The sequence below is a fragment of the Myxine glutinosa genome, chromosome 8, assembly GCF_964187855.1.
Source record: "Myxine glutinosa chromosome 8, kmMyxGlut1.1, whole genome shotgun sequence".
In the NCBI taxonomy this organism is placed as follows: domain Eukaryota; kingdom Metazoa; phylum Chordata; class Myxini; order Myxiniformes; family Myxinidae; genus Myxine; species Myxine glutinosa.
Genome location: NC_136268.1, coordinates 128,138,330 through 128,152,203, shown reverse-complemented (window position 1 = coordinate 128,152,203; position 13,874 = coordinate 128,138,330). Strand labels below are relative to the sequence as shown.

Here is a 13,874-nt window from a genome sequence, read left to right as displayed (position 1 = left end):
CCCTGTGGCCCTACGGCCTTTAATAATGTGCAGAGCACCCCATCCAAGCACCAAAAGCACCACCCCATACACACAGTCAGCACCATCCGGTGCACCAATAAAGTGTTCATAAGAATGCACAATCAAGTGTCCATGGTCACCGGTGGTGTCGCAGCCGGCCGATGTTCTGCCGCTGGTCTTGCCTTCATGGAGTGCACTTGGCCTTCTGGCTTCTTTAGAAATAAAGAAAGGCGCCAACCGCGTCCATTTCTGAATTGTGGCCGTCAGGGGGGCCAACTAAAAGTGGTTCACCTGTATGGCATAGGTGCCACGTTGACCCAGAGGTCCATCAACGGGTGGTGCTTGCCCGCAAAAGAACTGCGGTCCATTGTGGGCGGCCACAAAAATTGCGGTCCATATGGTGTATCGATCCAGGCAGCAAGCAGCGAAAGTACAAGCCCACAACTGCGGAGCCAGCACCTCTCTCTCCTCTCTCTCCGCCCCAAAGCCAGATCCTCGGAGGTGGGAGACAAAAGAAGACAAGTGAGTAAGGTGGTAAGGGCACAAAAGTGCACGCAATATAAGGTAATGCACACTGGGGGCACATGGGAACCAGGTGAGACAGGTACGTTCCTACCGTACGCCCCCCCCCCCCACCAGGTAACCTACATTGCCCCTCCCTTACCCCTTACTGTATCCACAAAACACAACACTACCCATAAACATCTACTTTACACATCAACAAACGTCCCTACTGTCTTCCCCGTTCCTCCCATAAACCAAATTCGTCTTCTCTCCCTCCTAACCAATCAAATTTGCCATTTCCAACTCAACATCAAAATTTGCCATCTCCAACTCAACATCAAAATTTGCCATCACCAATTCATCATCAGTCCCTCCTAAGGAGGGAGAGATGGAATCACCCCAATGTCTCATCCACGTCGTGATGCGTCTCACAAATCCACACAGCAATTCTCCTTTCCTTCAACACAGAACAAAGGAACACAGGTGTGGAGTCATCATCACCACCTCAGGTAAATGGCTGCGTATGGTGCGACAGGTTCATCAATCCTAACTATTTCCTAAATGACTTTAACAACTTTACATTACCCGGGGTCTTTCCCTGCCAATCCATTGGCCAACTTACACTATGGGTTCTAAAAACCAATTCCCATTGACCAAACTGTGGTGCTTCTCAATTTGGGGTCTCACTCCCCCGATTCATCTCCCGGTGCCCTCGCACAATTTCTGGGCTGTGACGTGTAGCTCTCCCAGCAGGTCTACCCACCTGCACACCTCCACCACTGTAGTTGCCACCCGAGCTTACCTGCTCCTCACCCTAACCTAACTAACTGGGGAAGGCCCTCTCGCACTCTCACCCCCTCAGTGCCCTCTCTGGCACGGGCTGCCCGATCCACACCCGGGATCCTCAGGCACCCACTGACACTAACGGCTCCCAGAGCCCACCTGCGGCCTCACCTGGCCGACATCCTCACAGTGGTGGAGTGCCCAAACCAACTACACACACTAACAGGCTACACGCCCAGCCATTTCCACAACACGAATGCACCCATCCACAATACCATTCTGCAACCGCACCACAAATGCCAATATCCAACCACAATTTACCTATACCCTCTACCTAACACTTACACTACCCGCCCCGGGTACTCGTGAAAGGGGTCCACTCTTCCCCCATCCACACCTTCGCACCATGCACACCACTCCGTACCACTTACTCCAACTCTCTCCACACCACTCATTCCAATACTCCATGTATTCCACACACCTGTACTTGCACACCTGTGCTCTCGTACTTGGTGCCGCCTGCACCCTTCTCTCCCACAAGCGCATGTGCGCTGATCCACAACACTCACTACTCATACACTGCTCCACACACCCGTCCAGTTCTCACACAGCATCATCTCATCTAACTACTCCCCTCTGAAACTTGCGCTTCCCAGTCGTCCCTTTAAACTATTGCGCTCCCTCGTCATTATCATCCACTCTAAGCTACTACGTCCCCACTACAGGTATCAGTCACTATCTAAACCTTAACGTTACCTAATGTCATCTTTGCTAGATCCCTACACACAATATCCTAACCCACCCGGGCTAGTTTTCACTGCCATACACCCCATAAACTATAGCGCATTTGCCCCCCGTTTGTGAGGGATGACAGAGTTGCCATCCCACCACATCGGGCATCTCCCACTACCAATTTTGCACATCAAATTTCAACAAATCAAAAATTTGCCAATCACTACCCATCATCTGCCAATCATTACTGCCAATCCTTTGCCAATCATCAAATTTTGTTTTTCTAATTTCGGGGCCAAAACACTATCCTCGTCATTACAGTCTACTTACTAGATCCTCTCGGTGCGCCAATTCACGTCTAAAGCTCGGCTTCGTACAGCCGAGCAATGAATGCGGGTCGTTTGGTGCCAGCGGCTGGATACGTCCCGCATTCGGGGCAGGGACGGGGGCTTACCCGGGCCGAGATCCCACGCACCGCCTCGGCGTGGAGCCATCCAATGTCCCGATCTCGACCTGCCGGAATGCCTCAACAAAAAGTGGTCGCCATGACGACCCTTCCTATCGGGCTGCCCGCTCCGCTTAATGGAGCACGGACGCGGCCGTTCAAAGCACGGCCCGGCGTGGATCGCGTACGGCGGTTCTTTCGAAACCGCCGTGGTTCGGATCCCCGCTGGTCCTCGCGGCACGCGAAGCTGCCCGACGCGCACCGAGGGCCCGATTCGGCTATAAGTCGTTCTAACCTCTAACCCGGTTACCGTCGATGCCTCACCTGCATGCTCACACGCATACGCTACCCCTTTCTTGCTCATACCTCCAGCTGTTCCCATGCTCCTCGTACCTTTCCTTACACACCTCGGTACACTCATTCCGCTCACAGACTTGGTCACACACCTGACCACCGAACACTTTGGCACACATTCGTTGTTCGCACACCTCACCAACACACCTCTTCGCGCCCCTTCCTCGGTCACCTCCTCTGTGACAATCACAGGTGTGCTTTCACTCGCACACCCAACCACGTGCCTCACTACCAATTCCAGCGTGCATTCCCACACACGCTCTACCATTCCAGGTGTGCTTCCTTTCTCACCTGTCACAACCAACTCACGCTCCGTGTCACTCTTACTACTCTCACCTCCACTCTTGACAGCGCACTCTTTCCTCATGCACCCATCCGTTACACACCTTTCTCACGCACACTCTCCCGTTACACCCTCTGTAACACTCACCACAGGTGTACACTCTTCCTTACTTTTGACAGTGCACTCTTTCCCCATGCATCTGTCCGTCACACATCTTTCTCGCACACCCTCTCCCGTTACATCCTCTGTAACACTGACCACAGGCGTGCATTCTTCCTTACTTTTGACAGCGCACTCTTTCCCCATGCACCTGTCCGTCACACATCTTTCTCGCACACCCTCTCCCGTTACATCCTCTGTAACACTCACCACACCGCGCTTCCATGTACCCCCTCGCACACGCGCTACGACCGACTCACTCTCGACGGCACACTCACTCCTCGGCGTGCACTTTTTCCTCACACACCCCATGGTCGGACATTCTCGCACACCTCGTTTTTCGCACACCAGACCTGTCGCACACTTCACCAACGGCCTCTCACGAACACCCGGGTCCATCTCGACCCCCAAGCTTATTAAATCACCTGGCGCATCATACGCACGACCATATTGGTCACCACTTACACCGGGTCCTCTTTCTCTTCGCTTCTCCTCCATCACCTGCGAATCCCTCATCCGGTTAATGAGCACATCATCACGATCCGAACACAGACTTTGGACCAATTATTTTACCTCCTCTTTTATCTCTTTCTTATCCCCTCTCCGTCGCTTCTTAATTTCGCTCACCCCTTCTTCCACTTCTTCTAATTTCTGCTTCACCTCTTTTATTTCCCGGTGCGTCTCCTCAAGTTCGTCCTCTAAGGCTACCTTGACCGTTTCCATGTGCGTCCTCACCTGCCGGTCCTTTGTCTCCATTACCTCTGTCACCTCGTCCAACCTCGTTGTCAGTCCCTCACGTACCATCTGACATTGCCTCTGTGTCGCTATCAAGTCATTTTTTAGGTCATTTTGTGTCGCTTTTAACCCTCCTATTACCGCTGTGTTCTTCTTTACCTGGTCCGTTAGTTCTTTTTGTCCCTCTGTCAGTTGTTCTACTCCCAGCGTCAACTCCTCTATACCACCTTGCAATTTTACAGTCCCCTTTCTCACCTCCTTCTCCATGCGCTCCTTACAGTGCCTCACCTCCTCGCGCACTCCTCCGACCTCCTCACTCACACCTCTTCTGATCTCTTCTCCCATCACTTGCATCTCCTGCCCAGATGCCACCCTCATCTGCTCCATTTCCTCCCTGTGAGCATCCAATTTAGTTTCTACCCCCATTCTGACCCCCTCTATCTGCTGCCCCATTTTTTTAACTTCCCTTTCCGCTTGGTCCCTTATGTCCCTCAATTTGGATTCCATCCTGTTTTCTAACCCCTCTAACCCCTTTTTCATCCCTTCCATTTGATTCTCTTGAGCGGCCATTCTGTTTTCTACCCCCATTAACCCATGTTTCACCCCTTCTATCCCATTGTCTAACCCCTCTAATTTCTTGTCTAATCCCTCACCGGTACCCCTCGCTTCGTCCCTCATTACCCCCAATTGCTCACTCTGAGCCCTCGCTTCGTCCCTCATTACCCCCATTTGGCCCTCCAATCGCTCACCCAATCGCTCACTATCAGCCCTCATTTGCTCACTATTAGCCCTCATATCGTCCTTCTGCAGGTTGAGGGACGCCTGCATTTGTACCATAAATTGCTCCATGAGGGCCTGCATTTGGGCCATCCCTCCCACTTGTGCAGCGGGTGCGGCCGCCGTAGCCATGTGCGAGGCGCCATTTTGCGCGCCCGCAACCTCGTGCACGAGGACGCCATTTTGCGAACCTGCCGCCCTCACTGCTTCGCTCTCCTCATGTCTCTCAATTTGGCCCTGGATCGACCCTGCCTCACTCTCCTCTACCGGAACCCAGCCGTCTTGATCTGCCATAGCGCGACTTTCAAAATTCGGGTTTTTATTTTACAACAAAACAAATTTCGGTTACTTGTAATTTTGAGCGCGTTAAGCGCGCTTCGGGTCCGATCTCACTCCTCGACACCAATTGTTACGGAAACGGCTTAAGATGTTATGATGGGCCGAGCGGAATGGCCGCCATGTTCGCACAGTTTACCCGATTACCCCCAACTCACCCGATTCCACTCGAACGTTGGCCAAATCGCGCTACGCTAAATCAATGAAGGAAAGGACACAACGACTGGGATAAATGAAACGACGCAAGGGGTACAGTTCTCAAGACCTCCGGAGGAGGATATAATTAGTGGGGGAGAAAAGGGGTAGATTACAAGGCAATGAGGTAAAGACACAGAAGAGATAGGCACTTAGACACAACCTTATCTATCCCAGACAGACCACAGACAAACGGAACAAGACTGACTTACACAGGGATTGATGGCAGGGAAGGACAGGCAGTCGATAGCACAAGGTGCACCTTGGCTCAGGGGCAGAATCAAACACGGTCCGGTCCAGAGATGCGGGGAGGTATTGCAGCGCTCGGAGGTTGCGTCCTTCTCTCTCCAAGCTGAGGGCGCATCTGACGTCACCTCCTTCTTCCTGCGCATGCTCAGCGGGGAGTGACACGCCCTCGGCTCGTTGGCTCCGCCCCAGATGGGATCGGTCCGCCGCTTCTATTGGGTGCGGGGGTTACCGGGCTCCGCCCCTGACGAGGAGCTGACAGCGAGCCCCTACTTGGTAACCCCGTCGAGCACATGTCCGATGGCGGCTCGTTGGAAAGGCTTGGTGCCCTCCCAACACCCCCCACCAACCAAGCCGGAGTGAGGACGCGCACTCCCCGCGCCGCCGCCGTTGTTGTTGCTGTTGTTGTTGTTGTTGTTGTTGAACCGTGAGGAAGAGCTGCGGGGAGGTATTGGGAGGTCCTAAACTTCCTAACGGTGCCATACAATCACATTCTGGTGCAACGAAGAGTCAGAATTAATGGAAACGAGTCCTTAACTGACATAGACTAAGAATAACTAGCAAGATGTCCTATAGTTGTCTACGTGAGATGCGGTGGACCTGGATGCGACATTTAATGGGGGAAATAGGGGAAGGTCGGGTCTACAGAGTGTTGTTTACAGAAAATGGGACTAGGGAATGGGGGATTGGGGATAGTTGGGAAGTATGGAGGAAATAGGGGAATATTTACAAGCGGATATGGATGGATGCCAATCTCATATCCGCAACAATATATATCATGTATGTATATATATATATATATATATATATATATATATATATATATATATATATATATATATATATATATGTTTGTATATATATATATATATATATATATATATATATATATATATATATATATATATATATACACTCGTATATATATATACACAAAGAATTAAGTTAAGCACCCCCCCCGTTTTTTTACAACCTCGCACATTACAAGTTTGTTGTCGTCAAAACAGTGTAATATACCCATGATATTGCTATATTTTCTGGAGAAGTGATATTATGGTCACATAAAAACATAACAATCATGCCGTTTTCAATATTTTATTCTGAATAATTTAAGGTGAAATTTTTTGGGAATTTTAGGCATATTTTCACCTCAATTTAAGTATGGAGCTATAGGTCCATCACGGACAGTGTGGATGACGTTTATGTTTTCTAACGTACAGTCATTGTTCTGAGAAGACCTCTAGCGATCTTTGCGTCAATAACGTGTGTAGGACCCACGTGATCGGATCACTGACTCAACCCTACGTCTCATAGACCCTGTAAGCCGTCGTATGCGTTGCTGTGGCAGGTTGAACCCCCTCGAGCACGTTTGGGACATGTTGGGACGACAAATTGCGAAGATGGTCCCTCCAATAGCCAATCTGGATGAATTGGAACGTGCATTACATCGGGAATGGAACAACCTGCCACAGCAACGCATACGACGGCTTACAGGGTCTATGAGACGTAGGGTTGAGTCAGTGATCCGATCACGTGGGTCCTACACATGTTATTGACGCAAAGATCGCTAGAGGTCTTCTCAGAACAATGACTGTACGTTAGAAAACATAAACGTCATCCACACTGTCCGTGATGGACCTATAGCTCCATACTTAAATTGAGGTGAAAATATGCCTAAAATTCCCAAAAAATTTCACCTTAAATTATTCAGAATAAAATATTGAAAACGGCATGATTGTTATGTTTTTATGTGACCATAATATCACTTCTCCAGAAAATATAGCAATATCATGGGTATATTACACTGTTTTGACGACAACAAACTTGTAATGTGCGAGGTTGTAAAAAAACGGGGGGGGTGCTTAACTTAATTCTTTGTGTATATATATACTGAAACGTAAAAGAAACTTACCACCTTTGAAACCTTTAAATATCAACAATAACACTGCGTGTAGTAAATGTGTGAACTTATTTGTGGACAATAGTGTCCTCACTGTCAGACAAAACGGTCACAGATGGTCACTTGAACCTTCAATGGTCACTTCATAGCACAGCTGTTGAACAGCCGTTTTGACTGTCAGTGATTAGCCAAGGGGTACGGGATGATTTTAATGAGCTGCACGTGATGTCTTGATATTGGCTTTAAAAAGGCCAGTGCAAAATGGGCATTTCAATCAACATGCCACGATTGTCAAGGGATCAACGGCAGCGTGCCCTGGGCATGCTGCAAGGCGGACTGAGCTACCGTGAGGTGGCACGTCGCCTTGGCTGTTCACACCAGACGATATCGGCCCTGGTGGACAGAGACACCCTCCACAACTCTGCAGATGACAGACCTCGATCAGGGAGGCCAAGAGTCACCACTGCAAGGCAGGACAGGCAGATGGTCCGAAGTCACCTGCGGGATCGATTCTGTCCAGCATCCCGCACTGCGGCAGAAACTCCGGGGCGTGCAAACCCACGGATCTCCAATGATACTGCACGAAGACGACTGCATGACTATGGTCTGACTGCCAGAAGACCATACAGAGGCCCCGTGATGATGGCTGCCCATCGCCGCAACTGACAGAGATGGTGCCAGCAGCATCAGCGGTGGACCTTGGCGCAGTGGAACGAGGTCGCTTTCAGCGATGAGTCAAGGTTCTGTGTGGACAGTCCTGATGGGCGTCAGCGTGTCTGGAGAAGAACTGGCGAGCGATATGCCGATTGTTGCGTGCGTCAGGCCAACAGGTGGGGTGGCCCAAGTGTGATGGTGTGGGCCGCCATATCAGGCCGGTACAGGTCGCCACTGGTGGTTGTGGATGGGAATCTTTATGCGCAGCGGTATGTGGATAACATCCTGCAACCTCATCTGCTGCCATTCCTGCTAGACCACCCAGAACTGAGAACCTTTCAGCATGACAACGCTCGTCCCCATGCTGCTCGCTTTACCACTGCATTTCTCCAAGGCGAGAACATCAACACCATGCAGTGGCCTGCGCTCTCCCCTGACCTGAATCCCATAGAGCACCTGTGGGATGAGCTTGGGAGACGCGTAGTTGGCAGGGCCAGGACACGGGCAGAGCTGCTTCAGACATTGAGGACTGAGTGGGACAGAATCCAGCAGCAATCCATCCAAAGACTGGTAGGCAGTATACGCCGACGATGCACTGCCTGTATCCAAAACAATGGTGGCCACACACGCTATTGAAAGGGGACTGACATTTCACCCTGTGCTGTTCTGTACTGTAGAACAAACTGATGAGATGGTGTATCTTGGTCAAAAACTTGACATGTCATCAATAAAATGCCAATGTTTCAATTAGCAAATGTTGGTTTGTTTTATTTTGAACTGTTACAATTTTATTACATTTCAAACAAGTGGTAAGTTTCTTTTGCGTTTCAGTATATGTATATATATATATATATATACTGTATATATATACAGTAGGGTGGTCCAAAAAACATCGATCTCTCCGATTTTGATGCTCTACTGGATTATTGTTAGAAATGGTCGAAAACATTCACCCACCAAATATTTTCGCTCAATTCCATCTAGAATCTCATACACACTTCAATTGAAATATGTTTACATCTCATACACACTCATACACACTTCAATTGAAATTGAAATTTGGTTTTTCACCAAATTTGGCTAAATGAGAACATTCCAATAGCAACCTAGGTGGAAAAAGTACATGCACTATTGTACTAAGCCATTTTGTGGTTCATGACTTTTTGCATATGCTTGCGCCTGTGAGTGTGAAATCATCATGGTCGAAACATGTTTGACAATGCTTGAAACATGTTTGAAACATGTTCATACATGTCTGACTCATGTTTCGACCATGAGGACTTCACAGGGGTATGTACCATCAATGACATTATTTAGGAAAAAAATATTTCTAAAGTCTTTGTAAGCCTCTCAACATGGACGATTTTCATTAAAATTGACCAAAATGACAAATTTATATGTTGAGTGTGTATGAGTTTATAGATGACTCAGATGCAAAATATTTTTTGGGTGAATGATTTAGACCATTTCTAACAATAATCCAATAGAGCATCAAAATCCAGATGAAAAAGTGATTTTTTTTGGCATTTTTGGACCACCCTAATATACAGTCACGTGAAAAAGTAAGTACACCCCATGTAAAGTTTTGACTTTTTCAACATATTTCAACATACAGCTATTTGATCTTCATTTCAACAATATTGATAGATAAAGGTGATATAATACAACAAATATCATGAAACATTTACATTTTGTAGTCTATTGTATAATTTAAATAAACATAAATGCAAATTTCGCATGTGGAAAAAGTAAGTACACCCTTGGCTCCAATTGGTGGTATTGCCACATTTGGCAGAAACAACATCAAGTAGGCGTTTCTTATAACTGTCTACCAGTCTCTGACATCGACTGGGAGAAATTTTTGCCCACTCCGTGCAGAATTCTTTCAGCTGTGCGATGTTTGAGGGGTTTCTTGCATGCACAGCTTGTTTCAAATCCCCCCACAACATATCGATGGGATTTAGATCCGGGCTTTGACTTGGCCATTCCAGAACCCTCCATTTCTTTCTTTTCAGCCGTTCCTTGGTGGATTTACTGGTATGTTTAGGGTCATTGTCATGTTGCAAGGTCCACCTTCGGTTGAGCTTCAACTTTCCGACAGATGGCCTCACATTATCCTCAAGCAACCTCTGTTACAATGAAGATTTCATAGTGGATTATATGATGGTGAGCTGCCCAGGCCCTGATGCAGCAAAGCTGCCCCAAACCATAATATTTCCACCACCATGCTTTACAGTTGGTATCAGGTTCTTGTGGTCAAACGCTGTCTTTGGTTTTCGCCAAACATGTCTTCTGGTACTGTGACCAAATAGCTCTACCTTTGACCCATCTGTTCAGAGCACTTTGTTCCAGAAGTGCTGGTCTTTGCCTCGATGTTCACTGGCAAACTTTAGTCTTGCCCTGATGTTTTTTCTGGGCAGCAAAGGTTTCCTCCTGGCACACCTCCCATGTAGATCAAATTTGTGCAGCCTCTTTCTAATGGTAGACTCGTGCACTTTGACATGAACAGTGGCAAGAGCTTCCTGTAGGTCCTGTGATGACATTCTGGGGTTCTTAGAGACTTCTTTCAGCATCTTGCGGTCTGCTCTCGGGCTGAACTTGCTGGGGCAGCGTGGCCTGAACAAGTTGGCAGTTGTTTGGAATCTTCTCCACTTGAAGATGATCTTCCGGACAGTCGAATGATTGATTTCAAATTGTTTGGAGATCTTCTTAAATCCCTTCCCAGACCCGTAGGCATCTATAACCTTCTTTCTGAAGGCCTCAGAGAGCTCTTTTGATCTAGGCATGGTGACGCCGCACACTTCAACAACAAAGAGCCAACCAAACGAAATGTCTGAGGTTTAAATAAGACGGGTTCCTCCAAGATCCTCTCTAACGATGTTCTAATCATTTGCACCTGAGCTGGTGCACCTGATTCTAATTTTAGGTATTTGAAGTAGTGATAAATGTAGGGGTGTACTTACTTTTTTCAAATGCGAAATTTGCATTTATGTTTATTTAAATTATACAATGGACTACAAAATGTGAATGTTTCATGATATTTGTTATATTATATCACCTTTATCTATCAATATTGTTGAAATGAAGATCAAATAGCTGTATGTTGAAATATGTTGAAAAAGTCAAAACTTTACATGGGGTGTACTTACTTTTTCACGTGACTGTATGTATGTATGTATGTATGTATGTATGTATGTATGTATGTATGTATGTATGTATATATATATATATTGTTGCGAATATGGAATTTGGCCTCCATATCCGCTTGTAAATATTCCCCTATTTTCTCCAATACTCCCCAACTTTCCCCGATCCCCCATTCCCTAGTCCCATTGCATGTAAATAACAATCAGTAGAGCCGACCTTCCCCTTATTCCCCCATTAAATGTCGTGCCCAGGTCCACCGCGCCACACGTAGACAACTTTCGGACATCTTCCTAGTTATTCTTATTCTATGTCAGTTAAGGCCTCGTCTCCATTAATTATGACTCTTCGTTGCACCAGAATGTGATTATATGGCATCAGTAGTGAGTTTAGGACCTTTCCCATACCTCCTCCCATCTTCTTCCCCAAACAACAACAATAACAACAACTACAACAACAATAACAACAACTACAACAACAATTACAACAACAACAGAGGAGATGGCGGCGGAGCGGGGGAGGATGCGTCCTCACACCGGCTCGATTAGCTCCAGACCATGCGCTCCACGGGGTCACCCCGAAGGGGCTGGCTGTCAGCTCCTCGTCAGGGGCGGAGCCAGTAACCCCCCCCGCAAGCACCCAATGAGAAGCAACGTGCCGATTCCACGAGGCGGAGCTAACGAGCCGAGGGCGTGTCACTCCCCGCCGGATATACGCGGCCACGCGCCGGATGTGACGTCAGATTCGCCCCCAGCTGGAGAAAGACGGACCTGCGAGCGCTGAAACAGATGCGCCTCAGCTTGGAGACTGGAGAGAGAAGCCACCGCCACCCCCAGCGCGACGATACCTCCCCGCATCTCTGGACCGGACCGAGTCGATTCTGCCTTGAGCCAAGAGTGCACCTTGAGCCATCGCGACCTGCCTTTCCTTTTCATCAACCCCCGTGTGAGTCAGCATTTTGTCCCGTGTGTCTGTCGTCTGTCCGGGGTTAATATAAGAGTGTGTCTAAGTGCCTGTCTTCCTGTAATATACCTCTAGCCCCTGTAATCTAACCTTTTTCCGTACGAATATACTTGAGAATCGAAACGTTGGTGTCGTATTGTGTGATTGTAATCCAGCCGGGTGTCTTCTTTTTCTTATTGAGCCAGCATAGCGCGGCTAGTCCACGTTCGGGCACAATCGGGTAACTTGTACGGATACGGCGGCCATCCCGCTCGGCCCACCATACCATCAAAGTCGTATCTGTAACAATTGGTGTCGGGAGTGAGATTCGAGGCCCGACCAAATTTTGAAAAAAAAAACGAATAGAGGAAAAAAAAAAAATTTGGTCAAAATTTGGAGCGGCCGAAATTTGTATTTGTTTTACGAAACTCGAATTTTGCAAGTCGCGCTATGGCGGATCAAGACGGCTGGGGTCCGGTAGGGGAGAGTGAAGCAGGGTCGGTCCAGGACCAAATTGAGGGACATGAGGGACAGGAGGAGAGCGAAGCAGTGAGGGCGGCAGGGTCGCAAAATAGCGTTGTCACGCACGAGGTGGCCACGGCGTCCACGCCCGCGGCAGCGCCCCTGGTGGATTCGAACCTTTTCCTCCTGCAAATGAGGGCCCTTATGGAACAAATGGTGGGAATGAGGGCTGATAGTGAGCGGTTGGGAAACCAAATGGGGGTAATGAGGGACGAAGCGAGGGCTCAGAGTGAGCAAATGGGGGTAATGAGGGACGAAGCGAGGGGTACCAGTGAGGGGTTAGACAATAATTTTGAGGAGTTAGACAAGAAATTTGGGAAGTTAGACAATAATTTTGAGGAGTTAGACAAGAAATTTGGGAAGTTAGACAATAATTTTGAGGGGTTAGACAACGGGATAAAAGAAGTGAAAAATGGGTTAATGGGGGTAGAAAATAGAATGGCTGCCCAGGAGAATCAGATAGAGGGAGTGAAAAATGGGTTAGAGGGGTTAGAAAACAGTATGGAAGGCAAATTGAGGGACATGAGGGACCAAGCGGAAAGGGAAGTTAAACAAATGGAGCAGCAGATAGAGGGGGTCAGAATGGGGGTAGAAACCAAACTGGATGCTCACAGGGAGGAAATGGAGCAGATGAGGGTGGCATCTGGGCAGGAGATGCAAGTGATGGGAGAGGAGATCAGAAGAGGAGTGAGTGAGGAGGTCGGAGGAGTGCGCGAGGAGGTGAGGCACTGTGAGGAGCACATGGAAAAGGAGGTGAGAAAGGGGACTGTAAAGTTACAAGGGGGCATAGAGGACCTGACGCAAGAGGTGGAGCAGCTGACGGTGGGACAGACGGAGTTAGTGGAGCAGGTTCAAAGGAACACTGCGGTATTAGGAGGTTTAAAGGCGACACAGAAAGAACTAAAAGATGACTTGGTAGCGACGAAGAGGGAATGTCAGATGGTACGTGAGGGACTGACAACGAGGTTGGACGAGGTCATAGAGGTAATGGAGACGAAGGACCGGCAGGTGAGGACGCACCTGGAAACGGTCAAGGTAGCCTTGGAGGACGAGCTTGAGGAGACGTACCGGGGAATAAAAGAGGTGAAGCACAAATTAGAAGAAGTGGAAGAAGGGATGAGCGAAATTAAGAAGCGACGGAGAGGGGATAAGAAGGAGATAAA

At 48.2% G+C, this 13,874-nt stretch overlaps 1 protein-coding gene across 2 annotated transcripts in view; it reads left to right on the top strand.

Moving 5' to 3' along the window:
• LOC137432912 (collagen alpha-1(XII) chain) overlaps nucleotides 1-13,874 on the top strand; it is a 305,761-nt gene that overhangs the window by 67,448 nt on the left and 224,439 nt on the right. The gene's annotated exons all lie outside the window — the stretch shown is intronic.